The sequence below is a fragment of the Protopterus annectens genome, chromosome 8.part0 (assembly GCF_019279795.1).
Source record: "Protopterus annectens isolate FY-2018-M chromosome 8.part0, PAN1.0, whole genome shotgun sequence".
NCBI classification, from domain to species: Eukaryota; Metazoa; Chordata; order Ceratodontiformes; family Protopteridae; genus Protopterus; species Protopterus annectens.
This window is the reverse complement of record NC_056741.1, coordinates 1,287,997,563-1,288,015,450: the sequence shown is the minus strand read 5'-3', so window position 1 is coordinate 1,288,015,450 and position 17,888 is coordinate 1,287,997,563. Positions and strand designations below refer to the sequence as shown.

At 44.4% G+C, this 17,888-nt stretch overlaps 1 protein-coding gene across 6 annotated transcripts in view; it reads right to left on the bottom strand.

Annotated features, from left to right (window-relative positions):
- ARHGEF1 (Rho guanine nucleotide exchange factor 1) overlaps positions 1-17,393 on the bottom strand; it is a 3,019,431-nt gene extending 3,002,038 nt beyond the window's left edge. For all 6 annotated transcript variants that reach the window (XM_044080805.1, XM_044080809.1, XM_044080807.1 and 3 more), the window contains exon 1: positions 17,323-17,393. The gene's annotated coding sequence lies outside the window, so the exon portion shown is untranslated. The remainder of the gene's footprint in view (positions 1-17,322) is intronic.
- Positions 17,394-17,888: the final 495 nt, after the last annotated feature.

Genomic DNA, 17,888 nt, shown 5'->3' with positions numbered 1-17,888 from the left:
TCTGTTATCAGGCTGAAGACTTGTGGATTTAGTTTACGCTTGTGAGGGTCCATAAGGTTTCTGCTTAAATCGTCTGCCAGAGTATTTTGCTTTCCTGGCAGTAATTGAGCTTGGAGATGTATTTGGTAGGTCAAAGTTGTGTCCCACAGTGCCATGGCTAATCTGCAAAGGGGGTATGTGTGTGCCCCCTTGCTTGTTTATATACCACATGACTGTGGTGTTGTCAGTCTTCATCAGTAGTTGTCTTGGATGAAGTAAATCCTTGAAGGCTGTTATGGCATTTTGAACAGCTAGCATCTCTTTCTGGTTGATATGTAGATGCATTTCTTTTGGGGTCCATATGTCCTGAATGCATCTTCCTGCCATGTGGGCCCCCAGACATAATCTGATGAGTCTGTTGTTAAGGTTTGGCTGGCAGGGGGTAGAGTGAAGGCCCATCCCATGTTCTGGTGACATGCCTTTGCCCATCACAGAAACTCCTGTTGTAGGCAGGGTATGAGAGGAATCATTGTTTTCCGACTCTGAGAATGTTGACTCCATAAACTTTTTAGGTACCATTGAAGTTTCCTCATATGCAGTCTCACATATGGAATCAGTAGAATGTAGGATGCCATGAAGCCCAAAGCCTGCAGAATTTGTCTTGCAGATAACTGGGTTTTTGTTGCCATCAGTTTGAAGTAAGTAGTCAGCTGCCTTTGCTTGTCTGGCATGAGGTAAGCCATCTGGGCAGTTGTATTCAAGCTTGCACCCAGGAATGTTATCTTTTGAGAGGGTACCAGTTGTGATTTATTTTCGTTTATTGTGTACCCTAGGCATGTTAGAAGCCTTTTCACAAACACCAGGTGTTGAAGAAGAATGTCCTTGCTCTCTGCTTGAATGAGACAGTCGTCCAAGTAAGGATATATTTGTATACTTTTTTGTCTGCAAAATGCAATTACTGGTGCCAGGCAATTTGTGAAGACCCTAGGCGCAGTAGATAAGCCAAAGGGCAGTGCAGAGAATTGGTAATGCATTAAACCAGCCTTGAACCTGAGGTATCTTCTGCACGACTGTCTTATTGGGACATGCAGGTATGCCTCTTTTAGGTCTAATGTCACCAGCCAAGCATTCTTGCCCAGCATGGGCAGAAGCTACTGCAAAGTCAGCATTTTGAATTTTGGAATGTCCAGGTATGTGTTCAAAATTCATAAATCCAGTATTGGACGCCAGGCCTTGTCCTTTCTGGATACCAAGAACAGTTTTGAGTAAAACCTTGTCCTTTTTCCTGTTCTGGTACTGGCTGAATGGCCCCCATATCCATGAGGGACGTAACCTGTTTCTGTGCCTCTGCCCACTGATTTTTGGGCAGAACTGGCCAACCGTTTGCCATTGGCAGAGTGTGGAAATGGAATCTGTATCCCTGTGATACTATGTTTAGTACCCACTTGTCCTGGGTTATTAACTGCCAATTTTGAGTAAAAACTGCTAATTTTCACCCTAGGGGTGCTGCCAAAAGATAAGTGCTTGATGTAGGCAGAGGGAAGTCAACTGGGACTGTTTTTTGTAGGTTTGCGCTTTATCTCCTCCAGTTTTGGAGGTAGAAGCGCCCCACTGCTTTGACCTGTATGAATCTTGCACCTGGTATCTGGAACTCTTAGGACATCTGGATTTGCCCCATTGAGCTCTGTCTGACACGGGAAAGGACCAATTCTTTGTAGGCCAGGGTCTACTGAATCTTGGTGGCTGCACTTGTAAGAAGTCTTTAACAGTTTCGATAAAACCTCTTCTGCCTTAATACCAAACAGAGTATCATGCTGTAAAGGTACATCTAGCAATTTAGCTTTAACATGATCAGGCAAATTTTGTTCCTTTAGCCAGGCAGGTCTCCTAAGCACAGATCCAGTAACTGCCGCCCTGCAGGTGGCCTCTAAGGAGTCAAAACCACATTGCAAAGTATGTTTTCCAACCTGTTCAGCTGCATGCAATAATTCCTGCAATTCTTTATTTTCTGCACATTCAGAAATCAACATAATTTTCTGTTTCAGCAATCCCATAACATGTTGTTGATACTTAGGCATATGAAATTGACAGTTTAAGGCTCTGATTGCCAAGGTTGCAGATGTATAAACCTTTTTTCCCCATCTGTCCAGTGCCCTTGAGTCTCTGTCAGAGGGGGTACGATTTTTTGCTGTTTAGGCCTTAACTCCCTTTGAAATAGTTTCAAGATCAGCAGCAGGGTTTCTAAATAAAAATTTATGAGAGTCAGGGACCCTGTAATATCTGCCAGGCTTACTGGAAGCCGGAGGTAAGGAGTCAGGGGTCAAGCTTGACTCCAAAAACACATCACCCACAATGTCTAAAACCGGGGGAATGGCTAAAGGCCTGTGCCGAGGGAGAAGGAAATCCCTGAGCCTCTTTTTTGATTATGAGAAATCTTGACTCTCCCAGTGAAAATGCTCCTGAAAAGTATGCAAGGTTTCACCAATTGAATAATCCTCAGGAGGAGAAGCAGATGGTATAGATTCCTCTGCATCGGAATCCTCATAGGGAGGTATAGATAATTCCTGATCAGAAGAGGAATCAGAAGAAATAGAAACCTGATCTGAAGATTCATAATCAGTGTCTTGCCTAGGCCTCTTATTTGGAGGGGGATGGGTATCCCTGATCATGGTAATAAGGTCTTCAGCCATTTTGATCATCTGTTTTTTAAGCATAGAGGCCTGTGCAAGTGGCTCATGTGTCAGTTTTTTTAGTTTTAGAAGTTGCTTTTGTCTTTGGTTTTGCAGCTGTTGTCGGTTTGATATATAAATGTTGAGGTCTGAATACAACCTCAGAAGCCGGTGCCTGCTCAGCGGCTCCGGACCCATGCGGGGGAGATGCATCCGTCGGTCCAAAACCTTGAGTATCTTGCGGCATGCCGGACTCCACATGGGTGTCGGTAGAGGCCTGCGACTCAAAGGTAGCGGGTATCAGGGGCTGCGAAAGCGCCTCACCGAGTACCGGTGAACCGGTGACTGGCTTAGGAGAAGCTTTGTCATCCGTTTTGGATCTCGACTGCCTCTGTCCTTTTCTTTGCATTTTTTATGTACTCCGGTAGTCGGATTGTTATCAGACAACATTTCTGGATAGTTAAATCTGTTTCCAAAATACTTTGAGGCAAAAATATACCGACGCTTAATAGTGCGTTGGTTAAATCTAGCACAAAACCGACAGCCCGGCACATTTTGATCAGGGCCTAGGCAAGGAATACAGTACAAATGGAAATCCTTATGAGGTATTTGCTTCCCACAAGTAATACAATTATTAATTTTTTCTGACATCGGTATGGTGCAAGAAAAAAGTTTCCCCAATGGGGTACTTCGCTTTAGTGAAGACTTCGGTTCTGAAAATCAAACTCAAATATTTCAGTAGTCGGCCGACCGGCACTTGCAAAATGCTTTTACTTTGGGCACCACGCGGTAAGAAAGACTAAAGAAAATGGCGTTGGCTGCATGTTTTATACCCCTGATAACCTCACGTCATGGAAGAGAAGACAGCAACTTACGCAGGACCCAAGACTTTGGAATTCAGGCCGACTGACGGCAACATGCCAGCAGATTACCCAAATGTAATGACTACAACAGTGAAACATGAAGAACATCTGGCTATGACTTAAATGGGGGTCTTACCCACCACACCCTGAACTTAGTAACTCCATGGACTTGTCTAGTCTAACTAGATGGGAGGTGAATTTATCTCTAATATAGATAAAAAACACTGCCTCCTTTGGTTCTCACAAGTTGATTTTGTGGTCTGAAGGTGTGGAGGGCATTGTAGCCTTCCAAGGCCTGGGTACCCTCTGAAGTCTTGAGCCAGGTTTCTGTGACTGCACAGACATCATCTTCCAGTGATAGAAGTGCTTCCAGGATTTGCAGTTTTTGGTTTAAGCTCCTAGCATTTAGCAGCATGACCCTTATCTTGTTATGACTGGCAAATTTCACGTCAGTAAGTTTGCTTGAGACTTTGCCTAAAAAACGGCACTGCAGGAGGCAAGAGCCTTTGTCAGCAGCCAAAAGCCTAGAGGTGCCAGGTGCAAACTATCTCTGGCAAAGCAGTGAGGTTTGTCGATCATGGCTTTCCAGGCTAACAGAAAAGTACAGTTTTGTACCTACCATAAATGTAGATGTTCGAGGATCCACATTGCTGCAGTCATAACCTGTGGGTAGTCCGCTGTCCTCGGTCGGCCCGAATACCAAAGTGTTAGGCTGGCGTCGGTCATGGTCGCTCAGATCTGACGTCAGTACGCAGTGGTACTAAAGCGCATGACCGACGCCATATCCTCAGTCTTTCTTGCCCCAGATGTCAGAAGGCCTAAAAAGAAAAGGCCATAGCCAAAAATAGAAAATACCCAACCACCAATATAGAAAAAATAATAATAATAATTACCCCAAAAGAAACACAGCAACCCCAAACTACAGAGGGGAAGGAGGGAGGGAAAATTGGACTGCAGCAATGTGGATCCTCGAACATCTACATTTATGGTAGGTACAAAACTGTACTATGTTCTTCGTCTCACATTGCTGCAGTCATAACCTGTGGGTAGAATCCCAAAGCAAAGGTAAAGGGAGGTTGGCAAAATTAGAAAGCATTAGGAGCTGCTAACATGCCCTGTAAAACTGCAGTGGCAAACCCAGCCCTAGACTTGGAATAAATAGGGAGATGGTAATGTTTAGTAAAAGTGTGCACTGAGCTCCAAGTAGCTGCCTCCAAAATATCCTTAGTAGCTACTCCCCTTAAAAAGGCAGTAGAAGTGGCAGTAGCCTAGTGGAATGAGGTCTGATCCCAGCCGGAACATCCTTCCCATGATGAGAATAACAAAAAGCAATACAATGGCCAATCCACTTAGAAATAGTTTGCTTTGAAACAGCTTTCCCTTGTGAACCCAAAGCAAAAGAAATGAATAACTGTTGAGTCTGCCTGAACCCTTTAGTTCTGCTCAAATAATAGCGTAACTGCCTGTGAATATCCAAAGAATGCAAAATTTTTTCCCCTTTATTTTGGGGATCAGCATAAAAAGTAGGCAAATGAATAGACTGGTTTAAGGCCACATTAGAAACAACTTTAGGCATAAAAGTAGGGTTAGTACGCAGGGACACCCTATCCTTATGGAATATCAGGAAGGGCTCAACTGCCATGAGAGCCTGTAATTCAGATACCCTCCTAGCAGACGTAATGGCCAACAAAAAGGCAGTCTTCCAAGACAAAAACTTCAACTCAGATGTAGCTGCAGGTTCAAAAGGAGGTAAAGTAAGCTTTTCCAACACAAAATTGAGATCCCAGGAAGGAGTAGGAGCTCTACGTGGGGGTCTTATGTTCTTTGCCCCTCTAAGAAATTGCTTAAACAAAGGGTGAGAAAATAATGGAGGGTCACAATCATAGTGAGCAGAAATGGCTGCAGCATGAACTTTCACGGAGGAGAAAGACAAACCCTTGTCTAATAATTCAGTAAGGTACTGTAATGTAAAACTCAAATTAGGCACTGAAACATCAAAGCTCTTTGCTGTGCTCCAAAGAAAAAATCTCCTCCATTTATCAGCATAAACTTTTCTAGTACTAGGTCGTCTAGCTTCCAATATGACATTCAAAACTTGTTGAGGAAGCTGTGACCCCCCAGGGTCTAAAACAGAATATGCCAGGCTGTCAGATGCAGGGACTGTACCCTGACATTGAGGAAATGATTGCTTGCCTGGGACAAAAGGTGTGGAATTGGTGGCAAAGGCCAAGGAGGCTCCTGTACTAAACTCCTCAGCAGAGGATACCAGTGCTGACGTGGCCAATCTGGTGCTATTAGAATCATGCAAGGGTTGTCCTGTCTGACCTTCAAGAGCACCTTGGGAAGGAGAGGCAGAGGAGGGAAAGCATAGACGTGAAGGTTGTTCCAACTGAAAGATAGAGCATCCACTTTCCAAGCTTTTGGGTGAAACATCTTTGTGCAAAATTTTGGCAGTTGGAAATTTAGTGGAGAAGCGAACAGATCTATGTCTGGAGTTCCCCAAGCCACTGTCAACTGTTGGAATACATGAGGATCCAATTTCCACTCGTGGGGATCCACCATTTGTCTGCTCAAAACATCGGCTAAGGAGTTCTGTGCTCCTGGCAGAAACCGTGCTTGAAGAGTGATGTGCAAACTCAGAGCAGTCTCCCACAAAATCATAGCTTGTCTGCAAAGAGGGTACGAATGGGTTCCCCCCCTGCTTGTTGATGTACCACATGACTGTTGTGTTGTCTGTTTGAATCAACACCTGTCCCGGTTGAAGTAGATCCTTGAAAGCCATCAGGGCAAATTGGACTGCTAACATCTCCTTCATGTTGATATGCAAATGCTGTAGTCTGGGAGGCCACGTGTCTTGAATCCATTTCCCATTGAAGTGTGCTCCCCAAGCCAAGTCTGAGGCATCCGTCGTTAAGATCTGACTGGCCTCTGGTCGGGTCACAGAGAGTCCCTTGTTTAGGTGACATTCCTGAGCCCACCACAAGAATTCCTTCTGGATGCAAGGTATTATCTGAATGACAGTGTCCAAATCGTGGCAGTGTTGAGTCCATACACTTTTGAGATACCATTGTAGCTTCCTCATATGCAGTTTGGCATTGGGAAGTACCAGAATACAAGATGCCATGAACCCCAAGGCTTGAAGGACTGTCCTTGCAGTCAGCCTGGACATTAGGGATAATTGCTGGAAGTATAGGTGAAGATTTCTTTGTTTGTCCGGGGTCAAAAAGGCCATTTGAGAGGCTGTATTCAGTCTCACACCCAGAAAGCACATGTCCTGAGAGGGTACTAGACTGGACTTTGTTTAGTTCACAGAATACCCTAGGCACCTTAAAACTGCCATTACATACTGTAGATGCTGAAGTAACTTGACTTTGTCTTGAGCAAGAATCAGGCAATCGTCCAGATAAGGATAAATTTGTATTCCTCTTAGTCTTAAGAAGGCTATCACAGGAGCCAGGACCTTTGTGAACACCCTGGCAGTAGATAAGCCAAAGGGCAATGCAGAGAACTGATAATGAAAAGTACCAGCCAAAACGCAGGAACCTCCTGCAGCTGGGCCTGATAGGAATGTGAAGATAAGCCTCTTTGAGATCCAGAGTTACCATCCAGTGATCTTTGCCTAGCAGAGGCAGAAGTTGCTGCAAAGTTAACATCTTGAACTTTGGAATGTCTAGGTATGTATTGAGAATGGACAAATCCAGAATTGGCCTCCAAGTGTTTCCTTTCTTTGGCACAAGGAATAGGCGAGAATAAAATCCTAGGCCTACTTCTGACGGAGGTACCACCTGGATAGCCCCCATTTGTAAAAGTAAAGAAATCTGTTTGTGAGCCTCCAGCCTTTGCTGAGGAGGTACATCCGGCATGCCTTTGAAAGGAGGCAAGGTGTGAAAATAAAACTTGTAACCTTGATTTATAATGTCCAACAACCATTTGTCCTGGGTGACCAAAAGCCAATTTTTGTTTGAAAAGTGCCAACTTTCCTCCTAGAGGAGCTGCCAGACAGGAGGAATCTGGCAGCTGGAGATACAGGTCATTGGGTCTGTTTACGAAAAGGCTGACCCCCTGCCCTCACCAGAAGATTGTGCAGGAGAACTCCATGTCCTAGGTCTGAAAGAACCCTGAGCATGAGCTCTGCCCCTACCACGTCTAGACCTGCCCTTAGACTGAAAATCGGAAGAAGGGTAAGCCCAACCTTTTGCAGGCCAATTTCTGCTAAACTTAGGGGGCTGCACTTGCAAAAATTCCTTAACCGTCTGCATGGACTTAGCTTTGTCTTCCATTTTTTTCAAAACTGACTCCACAGGAGAACCAAAAAGAACTTCAGATTGAAGAGGAGCATCCAAAATTCGAGCTTTAACATGCTCTGACAAATTTTGATCCTTAAGCCAGGCGTGCCTACGAATAACTGAACCAGTGGCAGCCACCCTGGAAGAAGCCTGAAGAGCATCAAAGCCACACTGCAAGGAATGCTTACCAACCTGATCAGAGGCATGAACTAAGTCCTGCAATTCCTTACACTCTATACCCTCAGCTAAAGCATCTACCTTAGATTTCAACTGACTTAACAGAAAGTTCTGATACTTCAGCATATGAAACTGGCAATTTAAAGCCCTCATAGCTAGCGTGGAGGAGGTATACACTTTTTTACCCCACCTATCCAAAGCCCTAGAATCTTTATCCAGAGGTACTGGATTCTTAACTACAGAAGCCCTGACACCCTTAGCTCCTTGACTAATAGTTTCCGGGTCAGCTCTAGGACTCTTATACAAATATTTATGAGCCTCTGGAACTCTGTAATACCTGTCTGGCTTGACAGGGGCAGGGGGTAAAGAATCAGGATTAAGGGAAGCTTCAGAAAAAACATCCTGAACAACATCCAAAACAGGGGGAATAGCCAAGGGTCTATGTTGTGGCAAAAACAAAAATTCCCTAAGCCTCTTACGAGAATCTGAAAAATCCTGACCTTCCCACTTAAAATGCTCCCTCATGGAGTGCAGGGTTTCAGAAAAGGAAAAATCCTCTGGAGGAGAAGCAGAAGGACAGGAATCCTCTGCATCCGAATCAGAATAGGGAGGAAAATCCTGAATGTCCTCAGCTGAAGACTCAGAGTAATCTGAGGAATGCTCCAATCCCTCCACTTCTGCCTCCACCCTAGGCCTCTTATCTGGAGGGGGCATAGAACCTCTGATTAAAGTAATCAAATCCTCTGCCATTTTCAGCATATGTTTTTTAGGAACAGAGCCCGAAGAACTAGGGCTGATGCCTGTGCCAGAAAGACCAGGTCTAGCTTTAGAAGGGGCTTTAGTGACAGAAGTAGAAGGCCTAACAACATTTTGTAAAGATGGAACTACAGAAACTTGAGAGGCCCCCTCGGCCTGACCTAACTCCTGAGAGGCCAATTCCTGTAAGATTAAAGGTTCCCCCTGTGATTCAGCTGAAACCTCGGCTGGATCCACAGATTCAACAGTAGTTCCCATAGAACCAGCGTCAGCAACGGACGACTCATCCTGCTTAGACTTTAACAATTTATCTTTTCGCTTCTTAGCGGTAGCGGGCGTCGGAGGATCCGACGGCATGTTGTAGTTACACCGCTTACCGAAAACAAGTCTAGCACAATCTAATCTGCGTTTAATGGTGCGCTTATTAAATCTAGCGCAAAAGCGACACCCGACTACATCGTGCTCAGTCCCCAAGCAAGGAATACAGAGAGAGTGGTAGTCCCTATGAGGTATCTGTTTCCCACAAGAAATACAATTATTAACTTTTTCTGACATCCGGATTAACTGAGGCAAGAAAAGACAAAAATATTCCCCAACGGGGTACTTAGCCCAACTTGGTCTTCGGTCTGAAATTCGAAATACGAAAATTTCAGGACGCCGATCGGCACTTGCAAATGCTGCTTCTGCTTCGGACCATGCGGCAAGAAAGACTGAGGATATGGCGTCGGTCATGCGCTTTAGTACCACTGCGTACTGACGTCAGATCTGAGCGACCATGACCGACGCCAGCCTAACACTTTGGTATTCGGGCCGACCGAGGACAGCGGACTACCCACAGGTTATGACTGCAGCAATGTGAGACGAAGAACATCTGGATCCCCTTTGAATGGCACCAAAAACTAAGCCAATTACTGATATCAATCATTTTTTGCTTACACTGTGGCATCACTCTAAGTAAGGGTAGTATGCTGTTCAAGACTAGGGACATACCTGGTTGGGACACATACTCAAGAGAGCTCAATCATGTCTCTCTTCACATAGTCCAGTGAGTTACATCTCAGGTCGTTCACTCCAACATAATGGCACTTGTTGCTAGGAGACCTGAATGCATGCGTGATCTGATGAATCCTGGCATGGAACAGGCAGCTGACTGCAACTTTCTCCTTGTCCAACCTGGCGAGTGTGACATCTGTGTGTCCCATTACTGAGTCTCTTGTGACTAGAAAATTTGGTTTTTGAGTGTATGCCTGGTAGGTGAGACAATGGTGCTGCTATGTGTCATGGGTGCTGTCATGGGAATTTTGTTAGTTGTAGCAGTCTTGTGTTTTGGTGGTCTTTGGTGTCTTGTTAGGTTTTTTGAAAGAACCTCCTCATATGTTGATTTTTGCATTGCATGCGTGAGTAGTGGTGCTATGTGCATGTGCAGGAATGGGTTGACAATCGCTTCTGTGTTACTGTTTTGAGTGCGAGAGAGCATGGATTCAAGATTCTTCACACAGATACATCTCTCACACTCTGTACTAGAGTGAGTTATTAGTAGAGGGTTGTTGATGTACATGAGGCAACTGCTACATTGCCTCAAGAGACCCAAGTCAACAAGGTTGGTAGGAGAAACAAGGGTGGTCCAACGTCCATAATGCTAGGCTGAAGACTGCTGTCACTAGCGGGGCTTTTCAGGATCACTCAAGGAGTAGCTCAGTGGATGGATATTTCTGCCTGGGTTTTTTTTTTTTTTTTTTTTTTTGGTAATTTAATAGGTTTCAGCTCGCTAGCAGTATTTCTTTGACTAAAGTACTAAGGATTAGGGCTACACTAATGTGCTACGGCTGCAGCAAAGTGAAAAAAGTACAGTTTTGTACCTACCATAAATGTAGATGTTCGAGTGTACACCCTGCTGCAGTCATCACACTAGGGTTATCCTGTCAGGCGGTCCCGCAGTCGGCCGGAATTCCAAAGTCTTGGTCCAGTGTCGATTGCTGTTAGTTCTTCCCTGACGTCAGTGCGCCAGGGGTATATATATTGCATCCAACGCCATTTTCTTCAGTTTTTCTTGCCCCAGATGTCAGGTGCCCCCAAAAAGGTGGTCAGTAATTAGTACCAAATAAAGCAATTTTTGCACAAACACAAAATCCCTACAGCTATAAGCAAATAAATCAGGAAGGTATTGTAGAGATTTAGCCAGTTAGATCAGAGGGGATGGAGGGAGGGTAACCTGGACTGCTGCAGGGTGTACACGCGAACATCTACATTTATGGTAGGTACAAAACTGTACTATGTTCATCGTGTTACCCTGCTGCAGTCATCACACTAGGGTAGAATCCCAAAGCTAAGGATGGGTGGAGGAGTCATAGAGGGTTAGAGGAGGCTAGAAGGCCCTGCAGAACTGCAGTGGCGAAGCCAGCTCTAGTCTTAGAGTAAAGTGGTAAGTGATAGTGTTTGGTAAAGGTGTGTACTGAACTCCAAGTTGCAGCTTCCAAAATCTCCTTGGTTGGAACCCCCCTGAGGAAGGCTGTAGATGTAGCTGTTGCCCTGGTAGAGTGGGGCCTAATGGTAGCAGGAACTGGTTTTCCATGATGGGTATAGCAAAACCGAATGCAATGTCCTATCCATTTGGAAATGGTTTGTTTTGATATAGCCTTCCCTTGTGAAGCTGTAGCATAGGATACAAAGAGCTGGTCAGATTTTCTGAAAACCTTAGTTTTATCCAAGTAGTAACGAAGTTGCCTGTGAATGTCCAAGGAATGCAGGAGTCTTTCTCCATTGTTCTGTGGATTTGGGAAGAAGGTGGGTAAGTGGATGGTTTGATTTAAAGCCACACTGAAAACCACCTTAGGCATGAAGGAAGGATTAGTTCGTAGAGATACTCTGTCTTGATGGAAAATGAGGAAAGGTTCCACTGCCATTAGTGCCTGCAGCTCTGAGACTCTTTTAGCTGAAGTAATTGCTAGCAGCAGGGCAGTCTTCCATGATAGAAACTGTAGATCTGCAGAGGAAGCTAGTTCAAAGAGAGGTAGCGCAAGTTTTTCCAGAACAAAAATGAGGTCCCATGTTGGTGTAAGTGCTCTCCTGGGGGGCCTAATATTTTTTGCCCCTCTGAGGAACTGCCTTAGAAGTGGATGTGAAAATAAGGGTGGATCTGTGTTGTAGTGAGCTGAAATAGCTGACACATGGATTTTAATGGAAGAAAAAGAAAGTCCTTTGTGCAACATATCAGTTAAATACTGTAGAATCTGAGGCATGTGAGGCTGAAGTGTGTTTTGGCCTTTAGCTTGGTTCCAGGCGCAAAACCTTTTCCATTTGTCCAAGTAGGCCTTCCTGGTGCTGGGCCTCCTAGCTTCCAGAATAACATCCATAACTGCTTGGGAAAGAGGAGCTGGCTGGATGCTTAGGTGATTTGCCATGCAGCCAGATTTAAGGTTTTGAGCTGGCTGTGAAGAATCTGATTGTTTTGCTGTGTGAGCAACTGGGCAATTTGTGGTAAAATCCAAGGTGGGCCCTGGGCCATATTCCTCAATAGTGGGTACCAGTGCTGGCGTGGCCAGTCTGGGGCTATGAGTATCAGTCGTGGTCTCTCCTTTCTGACTTTCAGAAGCACCTTTGTGAGGAGAGGTAATGGAGGGAAGGCATATACTGTCAGGTTTTTCCAACTGAATGAGAGTGTGTCCACTTTCCAAGCTTGATGGTGAAGTGTCCTTGTACAAAATTTTGTTAGCTGATAGTTTTGAGGACTGGCAAAATGTCTGGAAGGCCCCACTTTTGAGTTATCATTGCAAATACTTGTGGATCCAGTTTCCACTCGTGGGGATCCATGATGTTTCTGCTGAGGTCGTCTGCCAATGTGTTCTTTTTTCCTGGCAGGAATTGAGCTTGTAACTGAACTTAGTAAGCCAGAGCTGTGTTCCACAAGGTCATTGCTTGCCTGCATAGAGGGTAGGAGTGTGTACCCCCTTGTTTGTTTATGATGTACCACATTACTGTGGTGTTGTCCGTCCTTATTGTAAGTTGTCCTGGATGTAATAGATTCTTGAAGGCTGTCAAAGCATTCTGTACAGCTAGCATCTCTTTTTGATTGATGTGCAGATTCCTTTGATCTGCAGTCCATACGCCTTGAATGCACTGTCCTGCAATGTGTGCCCCCCAGGCATAGTCCGATGCATCTGTTGTCATAGTTTGCCTGGCTGGGGGCAAGGTGAAAGGCTGACCCTTGTTGAGGTGACATGCCTGTGACCACCATAGAAACTCCTGTTGTACGCAGGGAATAAGAGATATCATTGTGTCCAAACTGTGGCTGTGTTGAGACCATACGCTTTTTAGGTACCACTGTAATTTCCTCATATGCTTTGCAAATGGTATTAGTAGTATGCAAGATGCCATGAAGCCCAAGGCCTGCAGAATTTTTCTTGCAGGTAGTTGTTTTTTGTTGCCATTGTTTTGAAATATTGAGTCAGTTGTAGTTGTTTGTCTGGTGTCAGATAAGCCTTCTGGGCCATTGTATTCAAGCTGGCACCCAGGAATGTCATATTTTGTGAGGGTACTAGTTTTGATTTCTTTTCGTTTACTGTGTACCCCAGGCAACTTAGAAGACGTTTTACAAAAGCCAGATGATGTAAGAGAATGTCCTTGCTTTCTGCTTGGATGAGGCAGTCGTCCAGGTATGGGTATATTTGAATTCCTCTTTGTCTGCAGTATGCAATTACTGGTGCCAGGCATTTTGTGAAGACTCTGGGTGCAGTAGATAAGCCAAAAGGGAGTGTAGAGAATTGGTAATGGGTTGAACCTGCAATGAAACTGAGGTATCTTCTGCAACTTTGTCTGCTAGGGAAATGCAGGTATGCCTCCTCGAGGTCCAACGTTACTAGCCATGCTTTCTTGCCCAACATGGGAAGAAGCTGCTGTAGTGTTAGCATCTTGAATTTGGGTACTTGTAAGGTCGTCTTTAGAATTGAAAGGTCCAGAATTGGTCTCCAGGCATTGTCCTTTCTGGGAACTAGAAAGAGTAGAGTAAAATCCTTGGCCTTGCTCTCGTGTAGGTACCAGTTGAATGGCTCTCATGTCCATGAGAGCTGTAATTTGTTTTTGTGCCTCTGCCCATTGATTTTGTGACAGGTTTGGCATTCCTCTTTTCATTGGCAAGGTGTGAAAATGGAATCTGTATCCTCGTGAAATTATGTCTAGGACCCATTTGTCCTTTGTGACAATGTGCCAGTTGTCTGGAAAAAGTGCTCCCAAGGGGGCTGCCAAGAGAGTGTTGCTTGGCCAGATGAGGTGCAAGTCATTGAGTTTGCCTTCTGGTAGTTTGGGACCTGTCTTCTCCTCCCTTCTGTGTTGCAGTGCCCCATTGTCGAGGTTTGTATTGGGCTTGTGGTTGTCCTCTGCCTCTTGGACGTCTCTATTTAAACCCTCTGTGGTCTGTCAGTAGCTGGAAAGGACCAATTTTTTGTTGGCCAATTTCTGCTGAAGTGAGGGGGCTGTACCTGTAGAAAATATTTGACTGTCTGCATAGATTTTGTCTTATCCTCCATTTTCTTTAAGACTTGTTCTGCTTTAACTCCAAAAAGAACATCCTGCTGTAAGGGAATATCTAGAAGCTTTGCTTTAACATGATCAGGCAGAGTTTGTTCCTTTAAACAAGCATGCCTACGTATAACAGACCCAGTGACAGCTGCTCTGCAGGAAGCCTCCAAAGAATCAAACCCACATTGTAAAGTATGTTTGCCCACCTGTTCAGTTGCATGCAACAGATCCTGCATTTCTTTCAATTCAGACTGTTGAGGGAGTGTTCTCATTTTTTGTTTTAACTGAGACATTAGAAATTGCTGATATTTTAGCATGTGAAATTGGCAATTTAGTGCCCTCATAGCTAGAGTGGCTGAGGTGTAAACCTTTTTCCCCCACCTGTCTAGTGTTCTGGAGTCCCTTTCAGAGGGTACAGGATTTTTTGCCATAGAAGCCTTAGCCCCTTTGGAACCCTGGGAGATGGTCTTCTGGATCAGCAACAGGGATTTTATAAAGGAATTTGTGGGAATCAGGCACTCTATAGTATCTGTCTGGTTTGGCTGGAGCAGGAGGCAGAGAATCGGGGTTCAAACTAGATTCTAAGTAAACATCATCCACAATGTCTAAAACTGGGGGGATAGCAAGTGGTCTGTGCTGGGGGAGTAAAAAAAACTCTGAGCCTTTTCTTAGAGTCAGAGTAGTCCTGACCTTCCCAGTGAAAATGTTCCCTCATAGTGTGTAAAGTTTCCCCAAAGGAGTAGTCTTCAGGGGGAGAAGCTGAGGGAATAGAATTCTCAGCATCAGAATCTTCATAAGGGGAGAAGGAGCAATCCTGGTCCTCAGAGGAGCCTGAGGAAATAGACACTTGTTCAGAGGAGGCATAATCTTCCTCTTGTCTAGGCCTTTTGTCGGGTGGGGGTTGGGAACCCCCGATTAAAAAGATCAAATCTTCAGCCATTTTGAGCATCTGTTTCTTAGGCATGGGGCCTTGAACTGGAGACTGAAGTGCAGTCTTTTTAGGTTTAATAGGAGTCTTAAGCTTAGGATACGTTTTTATGGTGAGCGTCGGTCTGAAAACGCCTTCAGAAACCGAAGGTGTTTCTGCAGCACCGACATCTCTTTCTGCAGTGTCGTCGGTAGGGGCTAAACAAAATGGCTGCGTCGGCCTAGCACTCACCGCCAAAGGCTCCGAAGGGGTCTCGGGTTCCAAATCTGCGGTAGTCAGGGACTGCATCGGAGCCTCACCGGAGACCGGTCCAGCAGAGGCCTCGGAGTATGGCTTGGGTCTAGGCTGCTTGTCCTTATCCTTGCCTTTTTTTGTGCACGCCGGTAGTCGGTTGCTCCGACGGCATTGTGTAGTTAAACTTTCTACCGAAGTAGTGTCGTGCGAGATCAAAGCGTCTTTTTATAATACGCTTATTATACCTAGCACAAAAACGACAACCAGTGACGTTGTGGTCTGGGCCTAAGCAAGGTATGCAGCAAGAATGAAAATCATTATGAGGTATTTGCTTCCCACAAGAAATACAATTGTTAACTTTTTCTGACATCGGTCTGAGGCAAGAAAAGTTTCCCCAATGGGGTACTTAGCTTTATTGAAGACTTCGGATCTGAAATTCGACTTCGAAAATCTCAGGTGTCGGCCGACCTGCACTTGCGAACTGCTGCTGCTTCAGGCACCGCGCGGCAAGAAAGACTGAAGAAAATGGCGTCGGACGCAAAATATATACCCCTGGCGCACTGACGTCAGGGAAGAAGCGACAGCAACCGACGCCGGACCAAGACTTTGGAATTCCGGCCGACTGCGGGACCGCCTGACGACAGGATAACCCTAGTGTGATGACTGCAGCAGGGTAACACGATGAACATCTGGTGAATTCATCTGTCCAGTTATGGCACACGGCTGTGCTGCAGTGTGCAATGCTGAGCAACCTGCAAACAAACAGAAACCTGCTGAAATGCAGGGCTTAAATACCAGAAGCTAAAAACAAAAACAAAAATTAAAGGCCCTTTCCAATCTTACATGGCCTGGAAAACTTACTCAGAACAAACCACCACTACAAACAGATCCAGATGCAGCAAACCTGTATCTGGACTATGCTACAGATACTAGCTACCCTAGATTCAGCGTGACTCGCTAGAAAACAAACACTTATCACGGCAGAAAAACAGCAGTGAGACACTATAAAAAATAAAAGTTAAAATAGAAAAACATGCACAGAGGAAGGCAGAATAGCACCTTGTATCTGAAGTACCTGTATGAGTGAAGGAAAGAGACAGGTCATAAAATAAGAAAATTCCCTGAACTCTCAGGTAAGCAGCTGAACAAATAGGCATGATCCTAGCAGGCAAGGCTAGAGATGTGGCAAGCATTGGGGCAAAAAATGGATAAATAAAGCTCAGGAATACTCTGACACAAGAAATGGCACATACATCATTACAGTGGTTCAGCTCCTTGGGACATGGCAAGGAAGAACTGGGTAGAACAGGTGCAGCTCGGGGAGGGGTATAGTTATAACAGTCAGATAAATGCTGGAGACCACCAGTCATGTTCTGCTAGCACCTTATCAAAGTGGACATTATATTATCTCAACAGCTGTGAGAATGTTGACCTATTGCATATTAAATATTCCCTTGCACATAGCAGCTGAGCATACAAGATCTTGAAAAAGAAGCTTTCGTGAACTCCACTTTAAAAAGTTATTACTAAGCTAAATCAGTCAGACTTTCTAGCAAAATTACACCAGTAACTCATGGCATGCTCAATGCATAAGACGCATTACAAGTGCAACAAGTCACAATCATGTTAATTACACCAGTCACCTCTAACATGGCAGTCACTGTTGCCCTCTGCAAAGTCAAGATTAAAGCATGTTGTTACTACAGCAAGTGGTATCAGTATGCAGCGCATGAACTGATCCAGAGCACAGCAGACTGAATTCAACTAATTTTTAATGAATGTGCAACAGCAAATTAAACAAGCCAAATAGCATTTAAATCACCAGAAACAGCAAACTCACCAACTCATCAATACCCAGTCTAACTCAGAATACAAGCCATATCTACCCTTGTATATAGAAAAATTTAAGAACTTACCCCAGTAAAGCCTCTCCCCTGTTCGCACTGACTTGACTTAAATGGGCCACTTCAACTGCAATACTTCATCTGTTCTTCCATGAAGGATCAGAGGAAAAACATGGAACAGATAAGAATTATAAGCACCAAGTCTAAAAATAAATTCACAAACATGAAAATGTCTAAACTAATTACAACATTGAAAATTCTGTGTTCTTTTCATGAACACATTAAGCTATGATTAACTAAGATTTGTACCTACTGCTGAACATTGTATGTAATAATTATAACAAACCTCCCTAATGAAAAAGAAAAAAGTGAACCAAATACATATAAAAAAAAAAATAAACTGGAAAATGTACAGAACATTTTCTTTTAACTGACAGTAAGGAAAGGCTTGGGAAAAAAAATCCACCCAAAAGTTTATCTACCACCACTGAAACTTTCTTAAGAGGGACTCGTTAAGACAACATATCAGCTATATATGTGTGTACAAAAACACAGGAACCATCTTCCAACTCGGAAATATAGGCAGCTTGCAAAGGATAACCTAGTCATCTTTTTTGTCTCTGACTGTACACATAACA